Here is a 13564-nt window from a genome sequence, read left to right as displayed (position 1 = left end):
AGGATGCACTACTGATACCCTGGAGCCCCCATCTAGCAAAAGCAGAGCAATACCTTATCTTCAAGTAATGTGGGGAGGGTGGAATTGCTTTGGAGTAATATTCTAAATGCTGTTCAACCAACCCTTTGATTAAGATATGGACCATGAACATGAGCACACAGAGGAGGGAACCAAACTTCTGCAAAAGAATAAACAAGAAACATTCTTTTAGAAAAAGAAAATTACAGGTTCATGAAAGAGCAGAACATTGCTAAGTTGAGGAACTAGAATGCTGATCAGTCTTGCAAAGACTGTTATTATCATTAATTGATACGATGTCAAGAATTCTATTGTATAAGTAAGAGCTTTCCATATATACTAAGAGTGAATTCATTCTTGGAGTTTGGAACCTTATAAAGCCAAAAAAGCAGCTTTGAGACACGCAGAAATATCCTCCACAATTATTTGGAGAGGGAAAATCCTTTCTCCGAGGCAATCCAGCGAGGACTGGCCATGTGCAGCGATCGCAGATTGCACAGTGGTTGTGGCAGGGTGGGGGAGCAGGGTGGAGAAGGCAAGGAGTGGAACCAGGCATCCCCAGCCAAGGCAAGGTGGGCTGCAACCCTGGCCCACAGCACTCTGCACTGCAGCGCCATGTTGCAGATGCCTGTTTAAAAATTTGGCTCTTTGATCCCCACCTCTGCAGGAAACAAGGGCCAGGGCCGGTGTCCAGAATGGTCATGCTTGGGCATCTGCCAGGGCCCTGACTCCAGCAGGGGCCCAGTGACAACAGCCCCCTGGAGTTGCTCCCCCTCTTCCCCCTTGCAGTATGCTTGGTCAGTTGCCTTCGCCTTTGGCCCAGACAACCGTGGTGGCAAAAAGAAGGCGTGGTAGAGGCCCCCATTTTCTTCCTCGCTGCCTTTCTGCCTGCCAAGCAAGGAAACAAACAGGTGCAGCCAGTGAGAAGGCGAGCCCATCGGGTTGGGGAGCACCAAGGTTGGCCCACGACATCTGGAGCTGCTACTGCATGTGACATTCTCAGCCCCGGTGCAAAAGTGGCCCTGAAATTTTTCACTCACATTCCACTAGCAAAAAACCAGAGATGCCTCCTGTGCAGCAGGAATGACCATGATGCCGACTGCACCCTGGGCTGACTAGGATTTGCAATGGCAAAGGTCATGCCCTGAAATGGCAGCCCGAGTACATTCTCAGCCTTTGAATTTGTTGCCCTGACTATCCCTTCCTTCCAGATGTTTGCAAACCCGGATCTCCCACGATTAACACAAGCAACAAAACAAAACCATCGTGCTGATTAATACATTTGTAACAGCTGGGAGTAATTTTTAAATCAGATTATAAAGCTGTCTCGGGAACAGTTATAGCTGTCCAAGCTGTCAAAGCTTTCGCAACATCCACTTTTATAAGCAGGAACCCTGTAATGAAAGTTCCCTATGCAATGTTCCTTCTAAATAAACTGTCCTGCCCCTTAGAATCTGGCTTTCTTCTCCATTTCACCCTTCTCAGCGTTCTCACTCCAAGGGTAATTTATCAGCAAGGGCAGGGATTGACTTCTGCCCCACCCCACCCCACCCCACCCCACCCCAACATCCACTGGCTGTCACTGAAAACCAAACACAGAACCGCATGTAGCAGCTAGAGGGCAAAGTGGGAGGTTTCAAGAACTGCAAGAGCCATCAAAGCAGTTCTGAATGGACCAGTAGCCCTGTATCTGCTGCTTCTGTTCATGCTGCCCAGGTCTATGGGTGTTTTTGGAAGCTATGCTGGTTCCCCGGGCAAAAGGGCTGCTGCCATTTGGCTGCCCAAGATGGAGAAACAAATGTCCCACCACCCATTAGGCCAAGGTGTAGCAACAACATCAAGCCAATGATGCTTGAGGCAGACTCTTATGCATGCACCTTTCACCCTTCCTGTCAGTAAGATCACGAGTATAATAATCCAATAACATATTGTGCACACTGCTCTCTGCTTAATAGTTGGGTGGGCCCTGTTGAGATACAAGCTCCAACCTTCTGGAGAAGGCCTTCAAAAGAGTGGTTAAGAGCATGGGACTGCGACTCAGGCAATCTGGGTGCAGTCCCAGGTCTGCCAATGGGGTGACCTTGGCCAGTCACAGTCTCTCAGCCAAACCTGCCTCACAGGGTTGTTGTTGTGAGAAGATTGAGTGGAGGAGGGGGGAATGATGTAAGCCACTTTGAGTTTGTTATAACAATAAAACAAGATATACATCTAATAAATAAATGTGGGGTGGGATATACGAAATACTTCCTCCCTTCTCCATCACTGAGTTGTCGGCTACTTGATGAAGTAGAGGCTTATGTTTGATGTTGCCCCACTTCCTGATCCAATGAAAAGTGGGATCAGATGAGGCTGATTCCTTAAGGAGGCTCACTTGGCATTTCAAAGACCAGAGATCTCATGCAATGGGACACCTGGGTTGAAATCAAGAAACATTACTGTCTCTTAACACTCTGGGTGGGAAATACCATTCAGGGTCAAAGGTGTCTCTAATGGTGCCATTCCATTTACAGAAGAATTTGTTGCCTGATGCAGCCATTTCCCTCCCTTCCTCCCTCCCTCCCTCCCTCCCTCTTGCTCTAATGCAGGGATGGGGAACCACTTTCAATTGAGGATGAAATTCAGTTTTTGAGAAGCTCTCCAGGGCTGTATTCCAGTGCTGAATTGCATGAAAGGCAAAGAGCGGGAGAGCAAAGGAAAGGCAGTGGGGGACAGAGTCAAAATCTACCAGCAGGTTGTAGCTTGCAGTTTTTGCTTTTAGTAACTGGGGCTTCGGAGAAGCAGTTCAACCTCTTGCAATGAGGTGGAAGAGAGCAGAACTGCATAAGAGCCAGAAAACTCCAAAGTATTGGTAGTCAGGGGAAAGGGTATGGCCTTCTAGAGATTCCAGAAAGGAGGGGTTTTACCCCTGAAATTTCCCACCCCTGTTCTAATGGTAGGTCTGCCCTGGTGATCTGCCTTCTGAGGGCAAGTAAAGTACCCCACAGGGTCAGGGATCTGCCCTTCCCTGGGCTCTCCTCATACTCTTTCTATGCACCACATTTATCAGGTGCTCATCATTTCCCACTCACAGTTACTCACCGAGTCTTGATTTGCTTCTGTATGTAAAGAACACTTTTTTGGGAAAAAATAGAGCAAGAAAAATGCAGTATTTAATTTTAAAAGCAAAAGAAATACAGTGGCACCTTGGCTCACAAACTTAATCCATTCCAGGACTCTGGTTGTGACCCAAATAGGTTGTGAGCCAAGTCAAATTTCCCTAGAAGGGTCAATGCAAATAAGGTTAATCTGTCCTGCAACTATTTTTTTTATTCACAAAAATTTGAAGCACAGTGACAAAGATTGTGACCATCTCCCCCCTCCAGCAATCATGTGGGGGGAGACAGGCGCGATCGTGGGGGGTGGGGGGAGACGGGCGCGATCGTGGGCGCGCTGGGGGGAGGTGGGCGTGGGTGCATGCGGGGGAGGCGGGTGCCCTCAGGCAGGGAACATGGGCGCAATTGTGGCCATCTCCCCCCAGCACGAATGTGGCCATCTCCCCCTGCCCCAGCACCACCCAATGCAGAGTTCACAACCTGTGGCAAATTTTTTATGAAATTTCTTTTCACAACCCAATCTGGTGTGAACTGAGGCATTGGTGAGCTGAGGTACCACTGTAGCTTTTCTCCTGAGTTTGTACTCTGCTATTCTGCTCTACCACAGTGCCACCTAGAGGTTACATGATGTAAATGCAGGATAAGAAATGCTTGTCATGATACTTGGATCTCACTTCTCAACAAAACTGAACATAGATAACAGCAGATGAGCAGCTGATGAGCAGCTGTTAATGTTAAAAGTTCTGTGGCTTAGAGGCTAAACAGAATATCATATTGTCGACTAGGGAAGGGAATTAGTGCTATCCACTTGTGCTCTGGCAAGTTTTGTTATCCGAGTTTTGCCTTGGTTCCGGTTTAAGCAGGGGAGTGGGCTGAGGAAGCAGCAAGAGTCATGGCATATTTCAAGGACATATTTGAAAGTATTATTAAAAATACAGACAGACAGGATAATGTACAATTTGTTGCAATTCCTCCTTCATAAGCCATACGAGAAACAATAAGAGAAAAAGAGGGTGCTGGAAAATAACAGAATGTTACCTGAAATAAGGAGCAGGAATGGATATGAACATGTAGCACCAGGGATGAGGTAAGGTGGGATAATGTATTTTTCTTCTCATGTTTAATAGATGCAGGAAAAAATTCAGATAAAAGAACCCTTGAGTGGGTAACTACCTCACTTCAGTGCACAAGCAGTTCTGCTCCAGGGTGCTTTCCTTCTCACTTACAATTCCTTGTTCATGGCTGGAGTTTGTTCAGTCCATAAAACTTTGCTTGTTCATTCATGGGGCACTGTTTACTCTTCAGCATGTCTTACAGTTTTGGACACAAAGATAGCTGCCCTCTGTCCAATCATAGCCTCCCCACATCTAGCTCAGTAGATCACAGTGGCCCACAGCAGCCCTGCAGGGTTTCAGGCCGAAGTCTTTCTCAGCCCTGTCTGGAGATGTTGGGCACTGAATCGAGCATGCCCTGCATACAAAGCATAGGATCTGCCACTAAAGTACAGTCAATTCCCCCATAATCTCCTAGGATGCCCATTGAATGTTGTGAGTTTTACTTCTGAGTCTGTGCATTTCTGACTGCTTCAGACTGTGCATTTCCCTCGTTCTCCAACAATCCTCACAGCTAGCCTTTTCCATCCTGTGGCATCAGTTTGACACCCATGCAGTGCACAGGGCGAGGAGGAGACAACATTCCCTCGGAGATACATTCCCTCAGCATATTTATTTCATTTTAAGAGCTTTGAAACAAGACAATATTCAGCAGAAGCAAGAAGGGGCTGGTGTCTTCTTTTCATTAGATGGGAAGCAGAACCTGCGAGGGCACCCAAGGCTGTGAGCCTGCGACCAAGTTAAGCAGAAACCCATCAGTGTCTTGCGAAGTCAGTCCTTCAACAGTGTGTGAATGAGGTCTGGGGTGCTATAAACCTGTCTTTGTTTCAAATGCGCAAAGATCTTTCAAATTCAGCAACATTTCTTGGCTTTACTTTGAGCAATTCTGCTGGACTTGGCTGCCCTCTACACTTGAAGAAGGGAATTACAAATACCAAGTCAAATTACAAGCCAGAGCTTTCCCTTGAAGCAAAACTTGACAATTTTGAGGCTGTCGTACTTTGGGCACTTCATGAGAAGGAGAGACTCCCTGGAGAAGGCAATCGGGCTAAGAAACGCCAATGCTGAATCCATAAAGGAGCCCACAGCCTTGAATCAGAACAGTTCAGTGGGGCTCTCATGGACAGGACATTCCAGGGGGCTTTCAGTCATAGGGTTGCCATACATGGCAGATGACTTGACAGCACATAACAATAGCAACTAATTCATATTGAACAATAACAACTAATTCAAATTGGTAGAAGGAAGGAAGGCAAGCAAGCAAAGAACCTAGAAGAATAGAATAAGAGTTGTGCAGAACTGACCAAAGGTCGCATTCTGTTTCCACGGTGCTTGGCCTGGGAAGCCTGCAAGCAGGAGAAGAGGGCAAGGGCCCCCTTCCATTCCAGTTCCCCAGCAGCTGATGGACCGATGCACCCTGCCTCCAGCAGTGGAAGCAATGTATCACCATCGTGCCTAGTGGCTACCAATAGCCTTACTGTCCATAAGTTTAAGCGCACGACCCACTGAGGGCTTCTCCTGTCAAGCACAGCTGAGGGCACAGTGGCACAGGGGTCAGTCAGCACCAGCTTCATTTCATTTGGGAGGGAGGTGTTTGGGCCCCGAGTTTGCCAGCTGTCGTCACAGTGCAGACTCATTTTGCGTTATGGCTGAGACTGTCATGTCGGTGGTTTCTGCAGGCCGTAATTCCTGCAGGCAGCAGGGCAAGGAACCTTCACTCCTCCCTTTGTTTTAGTTGATGCCACTGGGCGGGATGCCATTTTTCAAGGACATGTGGGATCTGGAACAACGTGTTGCAGTCCAATGGAGGGCTCCAGGCAGGTTAGAAAAACTCTGAAATCTTGGGCAGATGCTTCTGCTCAGTGTCAACACTACACTGTACTGGGCCAATAGCCTCCCGCTGCCCTGATCCCAGCCCTGATGTCCTGAGAGTGTCAACAGCACCCCTGCCCCATCTGCCCCAGTGCTCCGGAGCAGCAGGTTAGGCCCAGCCAGGTAGGTCCAAGCAAGGATGAGATGACATCCTTTGAGATTGGCTGCAATGCAAATGGGAGAAGGCAGATTTAGAAGGAGCAGCCAGGTCAACCAGGTACCACCGCTGGGCCTGTTGGGCCCTCGACTTGGTAGCCTGCCGGGGACCTGCTTTATGGGCCATGCTGTGACAGGCTGCCTCGCTGAGTGTGGTAAGCGGTGACTTTCACTGACTTTCAGTCCTGCTTCACCAGGCATGAGTTCCACCTGGCCAAGTCCTGATTTAGTGGAGAGTAGGTGAGTTGTTCTCCACCCGCAGCGAGGAAGGGTGGGTGAAGAGCACAGGAAGATGCCATCTGGGAAGTGGCGAGGGACATTGTAAAGACGATTCCTGCTAGCGCCAAAGAGATATACAAAGCTTTTTTGTGGCTTAACACTTCCCTGCCTTCCCCTAGCAAGAATACACAGTTTTGGGCTGCTAGGACTAGCATGTGAAAGCACCTTCCAACCTCATACTTGGAAAGGCTGGGAAAAGTCCTGAGGGAGAGCAGAAAGGTGGGGGGGAGATTTTTTAAAAAAATTTATTAAAATTTTAAACTAATACTGAAAACATCAAATATCACATACATCGGATTTACTGGGTCAACCCCCACTACATATTTTTTAACATTCTATAGTCAAATTCAAATCAATTTATAATAATTTGAAGACATTGCTAAGTTTACGCCAAGTCCCGTTTCTCCAGCCAGTTATAGAAAAAGTCCCAAGTTTGATAGAAGTCAGTGTCATCTTTCTCCTTCAATGATAAAGTCAATCTATCCATTTCTGCGCAGTCCAAGATCTTTCTTACAATCAGTCCATCGGTGGGTAGCTCCTTACTTTTCCAATATTGAGCAAATGCAATCCTCGCCGCTGTGGTTAGGTGTAACATCAGATACATTTCCTGTCTGTTAATGTCTTCCGGTATGATGCCTAACAAGAAAACTTCAGGCTTAAAAGCAAAGGGTTTTTGTAATATTTCTTCCATCCATCTATGTATTTTAATTCAATACTTTTTCGCATTATCACAAGTCCACCACATATGATAAAAAGTACCCACTTTATGTCTACATTTCCAACATCTATTTGACATATTTGGAAACATCTTAGCTAGTCGACTTGGTGACAAATACCACCTATAGAACATTTTATATAAATTTTCTTTATACGAAGTTGCTAATGTTATTAATATTTCTTTCCCATAGTTTTTGCCACTTTTCTAGTTCAACATTAAATCCGAAGTTTTGTGCCCGGGGGGAAGATTATTAACTCCACTGCTGGGAGGACAGCCTCTCCAAATAGCATCCATGTTGGACACCTGCAGGAAGGGACAAGAAGGGACCTTCCTCTTCAAGTTCTAACTCTTGCATGGATCTCAGTTAGTACTTGTTTATATCTAAACTTTCAGGTGCCATCCCAGAGTTTGGGCTGATACACATTTTCCCTTGGAAAAATATGCATTTATCTCAGTGGTACATGAAGAAGGCAGCCGTGAATGTCCACCACCTCCCAAACATCACGTGAGAAGTGGACGCAAACATTAAGAAGATCAGGCTCTGGAAGTCTGTCTTCCCAATTGCCAAGTTGCCCCCATGGAGGAAAGCTATGCCACGGCAAATGTTTACACCATCTGATACAGAGTTATACAGTTTTCCTTCAGCCACAAACCAGAACAAATACTTAGAGATTTATTACATCCTTCCCTCCAGAGACTTAAGTAACTGTAGTTAAATAATAAAGCAGTTAAACAACACAGACTACCATTATTCTGCTTCCAGGATTCCTGAGAGGCAAATTGTTTTCCAAAAGGATTACAGTCTAAAAACTGAGCCTCTAAATATGTCCTTTGTCATTCCCGTTAAATAAAGGGCACATGTGCCTTTTCTCCCCCTTATGTGTGTCATCATATTACACGGTGCATCCCTTTTCTCCTTAAACAGAAATGAACCAATCTCGTGGTCTGGAAAGCATACTCAGAGCTGACCTGTATATTTTTGTTTATCATCTGGAAACAGTGCAATGGACTCAATCGAAAGCTTTATCTCTAGAAGGGCCCCCATCACTTTTAACACACCCTTTGTTTCACTCACTGACCTGGTTTCCATGTAACAACAATCCAGAGCAGACCTGTTTACACATCACAAAAGGCCACCATGGCTCCATTAGCCTGTAGGACTTCTGTGTCAGGCTGCCACTGAAGCCTGGCAAAACAAAAATGATCCCCCAGTGATTTTGGGCACCCCTTCCACCTACCGTTGCAGCAGGAAAGGGAAGCCTTCCTTGTTCCTCCCACCCCAAACAATGGTCAGCAGTAGAAGGGGGGGGGGGGGAAGAGATTGAAGGAGGCAGCCAAGTGGCTGTATGCAGCCTATAGCCTGCTTGAGTGTGTTTACCTTGGAATGTGAAGCTCATCATGGGGTAGGGAAGGTTGGGTGAGTCATTCCCCACACCACCTGGAGGGAGAAGGGCAAGCTAAGGGGCCAAATAAAAAGATGGTTATTAGTCCAAGAGACCTGGCTGAGAGGCACAAGGAGGCAGAACAGAGCTAGGAACAATCAGATGAAGCAGCAATGGACAGACTTTCAGGATCTTTGTTAAAAAAACAAGAACTCTGAGATCTACCAGCCAGAGCCTTGTATAATGAGGCCCAGGCCAAGCTCTGCAGTAAATGCCATGGTGGGCAAGCAGCTGACACTCCTGCCAAGGATTGAGGGCTGGGACCAGCATGATGCGCTTCACCCTGCTTCATGGGAGGACCAGCCCTGCGTACATTTGGAGTTAAGGAATTCGGAGCCCAGGAATGCACACCAGAACTCAGCAGGGTTCAGTTTTGTTTCCTCCCATAGTTAAATCCACTCTCGGTTACCCCGTGCTTTCTTTCTTTTCAGAAATTTAGGGCATTCTGAACCATTATGTTGCTGATATTGTTTTAAAATGGTGAGTCAGACATCCTTGCTGAATGACTGCAATTCATCCACAGATCAGTAGATCCAGATCCACTTTCTGCTCACCACTGAGCTAAAAGCATCTGAGAGTACAGGATGTCTCTTTCTGGAGAACAGCTATAGGTTAATGGACTTGCTAGTTTCTCAAATGCTATCTTGACTGCTATTACGTAAGTATGCTCAACTTGTGTATTTGAATCAAATATGGGGGAGACATCCCCCAAGTTTCCACAATCTTTCCTCCAAAAGGAAGACAGATCCAGGTAAGTGATACCCCTGAAAACATGTGGGAGTCGTGCAACAAATATTTTGCATGAGGGCTAAACTAGGACTGAATAGTGCAACCTCTCAGTGGCACTTGAATTTTGTATTCTGCACACTGTATAGGAACACTTACGGCACAATCGACCAGCCCCTTCCTTCATCATGATGCAATTTTGGAGGCTTGCATGCATCTTCTACCCAGAACAAGGCACAATAACAGAGACTTCTGCCACCATTATGTTGTGCATGTTTTTTATCCAAATAAAGCACCAGAGAGGGGGAGGTAAAGATGCTGAAAGTTCTCCTGTGGGTCATGTCTTCTTGTGGTGTGTCTGAAGTATGACAACTCAGTTTTGTTATTTTTGCTTCTAGGGAAAGCTCTGGCTTGATTTGATCTAGGAAACACTCGTTTGTCTTTTTATTAGTCCGGGGTATTCCCAAAGCTCTCCTCCAATACCATGTTTCAAATGCATTAATTCACCACTGACACCCTTTAAAAAGTTCTCCATTTGTATTTGTTTACAGAAAGTTAAAAAAAGGAGCTAGCTCTTCTGATGTGCTTAGATCACCCTCCCTCTAGTTTTTGGGCCTTCTCACTGATGTGTGTGCGGGATAATATATATTAAGGGATAAATTAATTCAAGAAGAAAAAATGAATTCCAACCACTTGAGATATACAACCAACTCACAGTTATGTCCATAGGATGGAAGTTGCAATCAGATTAGGAGATTTACCTGATCTGAAAAACAGCCAAGAGGCAAGTAAGGAACAGGCTGGCAGTCTGCCATACTAAGGGCACAATTCTGTGCGTGAGTAGAAAGAGAAACAGCAGATGGCCTTGCCTGTAAGAATCCCGTGTTTTTCTATCGAGTTGTCAAAAAGAAGGCATAAAATACTACAGTGCTGCCAATATATAATTATTTGATCACAAGTTGATTATGAGGATATGATGGTGGGAAGGACAAAGGATATATTAGAATGCATCAATAGAAGTGTCACTTTCAACTCCTGTGAATTACTAGTTCCCCTTTACTGGTTAGGTCTCATCTGGACGACTGGGTCCAGTTCTGGGCACCACTGTTGCAGAAAGATGCAGACAAGCTGGAAAGGGTTCAGAGGAGGGTAACAAGGATGATCTCAGGACTGGAAACAAAGCCCTGTGAGGAGAGATTGAAAGTACTCAGCACGTTTAGCCTTGAGAAGAAAAGGTTGAGCTAAGATATGTTACCGTATATATGGTTGTATAAAATTACCCTTGAAACCGAAAATAGCAAAGCAAAAAATGGGGGTTGTCTTATACACCTGACATATGACAAACACCAGAAAAACAGCCCAAAATATCAACTTCGCCTTCTATGTGAGCTGCCCAATACGTCAGTATATACAGTAGCACGTACAATACTTGAAAGGCTGTCACAAAGAGGAAGGCCAGGATCTCTTCTGGATCATCCCAGAGTGCAGGACACGGAATAACAGGCTCAAGTTGCAGGAAGCCAGAATCTGGCTAGCTATCAGGAAAAATGTCCTGACTGTTAGAGCAGTACGTCAATGGAACCAATTACCTAGGAACCTGGTGGGCTCTCCTACACTAGAGGCATCCAAGATGCAACTGGACAACCATCTGAGAGGGATGGTATAACACAGAGTATAGAAGTGCAATAAACAAACAGTAGTAAGCTGAAGTCCTCCCATGAGCAGGGGGCTGGACCTGCTGGCTGCTTCCAACTCTACTGTTCTATGAATCAGTAACTGACGAGATCTCACAAGCCACCTTATTGTCTCTATCCAAAATGGAAATTGCAAACGTGAGCTCCCTGGCCAATCAGAGTGGTCATGTATATGCTTTTTGATGACGACAACATTTTTAATGGTCTTTAAACATCAAAGCAATTAAATAATCAAAACACAGGGATTGTCCTTAACACAGAAAGACAGTTGAAACGCATAGGAGCGATGGGAAGAGGAGAATGTGAGGCCGCAGAGACACCCAGGAAGCAGGCTCAAAGCAACAGAGAAGGGCATGCATACCAGATGTGCCGGCTGCCCTTTGAGTGGTCTTTTCTTTCGTATGAAGACTGGTCTCCTCCTTCAAGAACTACAAAGTAGATAATTACTGTTGTGAGAGAGAGAGCTTTTTAAAACAGTATGTGGAAGTGGGGACAGATCATGTTAGCAACCATTTGACAATATAGCTTCAACTGACCCACACTCCCTCCCTCCCTCTCTCCCTCCCTCCCTCTCCCTCTCCCTCTCACACAGTGTGCTTAAATTGGTTTGAAATACAGCTCTGCATTTATCTTGGCTGCATTAACAAGATCTGTTTTACCAATACATTTATATTTATGACGACTAAGGGCAGATTATAGCTGTTAAAGTTGGTCCTCCTGACATGAAAACACTACTTTGTCATTAATACATTTTCTAGTATAAACTGTGATGTCAGGTCAATGGAAAGGGTGAAAACTTTCCTAAAGTATGCACACATCTTTTTTTTTTCCAAGCAATTGAGCCCTAATGGAATAACAAAAGGTCATAATAACAAACCATTACAGCTTTGGTCTTGGCAACTAGGCCCACAGAAAAATCTCCAAGAAACAGTCATCATTTCTCCAATGTTATGGCATGAGGATGACAGGAAGGGTACACAGATGGGAGCGCAGCACGGCAGTAGCTATGTGAAAGCTGAGCGATCAATTAGTCCGTTGTTTACCAAAGACTTTCCTAAGTGATGCTAAGCAGAGCTCCATGAAAGAAAGAAGATCCCAACGGTTGTCCTAGGAAGCCCACAAAGCTTTTCGCAGACTGCCTTATTCAGTCTGTCATTTCAAATGATCCGAGAAAGCTAGATGCAAAAATGGTCGGTTTGCACAAGGCCAATGCCTTTGTCCTGCAGCTCATGGCAGCATTTCCTGAAGAGCACATCAGCAGAGAAGAAACCGGAGAGGAAACCTCTAGGTGCATTACCATATATAACCCAAAAGGCCCAATGTGTTTCTGTTAGCTATTAATGAATTGTTTTGCATCAAAGTACTAGAGAATAAGAACACGGGATCCCTGAAATCAATGGATCATGACTGAGCAGTCACAATGAGATTAATGGGTCTACCATAAGTATGACCAAGTAGGGATCCAACCCAGTTCATGCTAGTCACAGGCAGTGCACTGGCCAAAGGCATGATTGCCTTGAGATCAATCATTTGTCCTTGAATCTGTGCACTGCCGCATTTCCTGCTCCTCATATCTATAGTTATATTGGGACAAACTGGTGAATAAGAATTGGTATAAAACTTGAGGACTGTACATCTGTGCTGTAGCAATTCCTTAATATTTCATTGTATACTTACTGCCTATTTCTATATTTTTGTGTGGTTCTTTAAAATCCTGTATAACATTTTGAGAATATTCTCTCTTGAAAGGCAACCGCAAAATAGTTTTAAATAAATTAAATTTATTAAGAAGCAATTCCCTTTCTGTTCAAATGATTTGGTTCCTTAGTAAGCGTTTTGGCATTGCAACCTAACAATGTAATCCAATATTGCATCACTGAGCTCAGTGGTGAAAAACGTGTCTCCTAAAGTGATCTATGCAGGCACTAATGGGTAAGGACAACCTGCAGAGTCAAACACCTCAGTGAGAAACCAAGAACAAAGCGGACACCCTCCTTTCTATCTGTTTGCATTCTAGGAGCTTCTTTGCCTGGCATGCCATTACATTTGCCTTCCGCTTTAACCTAGAGAATTTCTGAGAGTAATTTTTGAGCTGATACACAAACACTTGCCAGTGTTGCTTGTATCGTATTTCCCCAGAAAGGCTAATAGACTAGCACAAGGTCACCTTGTAAACTTCAGGGGAGTGTGGATGGAGATTTAAACCTGGATCTTCCCATCCTAGAACAATATTTCCACCACTGCACCATGTGGTCTCAGTAGATTTGTCCATTAGAGAAGGTCTCTCTGTGTTGGAAGATACTATGAGTTTTTTTAGGTGTCATCTGAAGTCAACTGCATAAGCAGCTTTCAGAAAACACTGGAAGGTTATGTTCAAAGTTTGGCCATTTCCATGCATGGTACAGTGCGCAATGAAATTTGATTCTGCATAAACATGTTTGAACTTACAGTGTTA

Source organism: Varanus komodoensis, unplaced genomic scaffold, assembly GCF_004798865.1.
Source record: "Varanus komodoensis strain SLA01 unplaced genomic scaffold, ASM479886v1 scaffold1, whole genome shotgun sequence".
NCBI lineage: Eukaryota > Metazoa > Chordata > Lepidosauria > Squamata > Varanidae > Varanus > Varanus komodoensis.
This window is presented reverse-complemented; position numbering follows the sequence as displayed.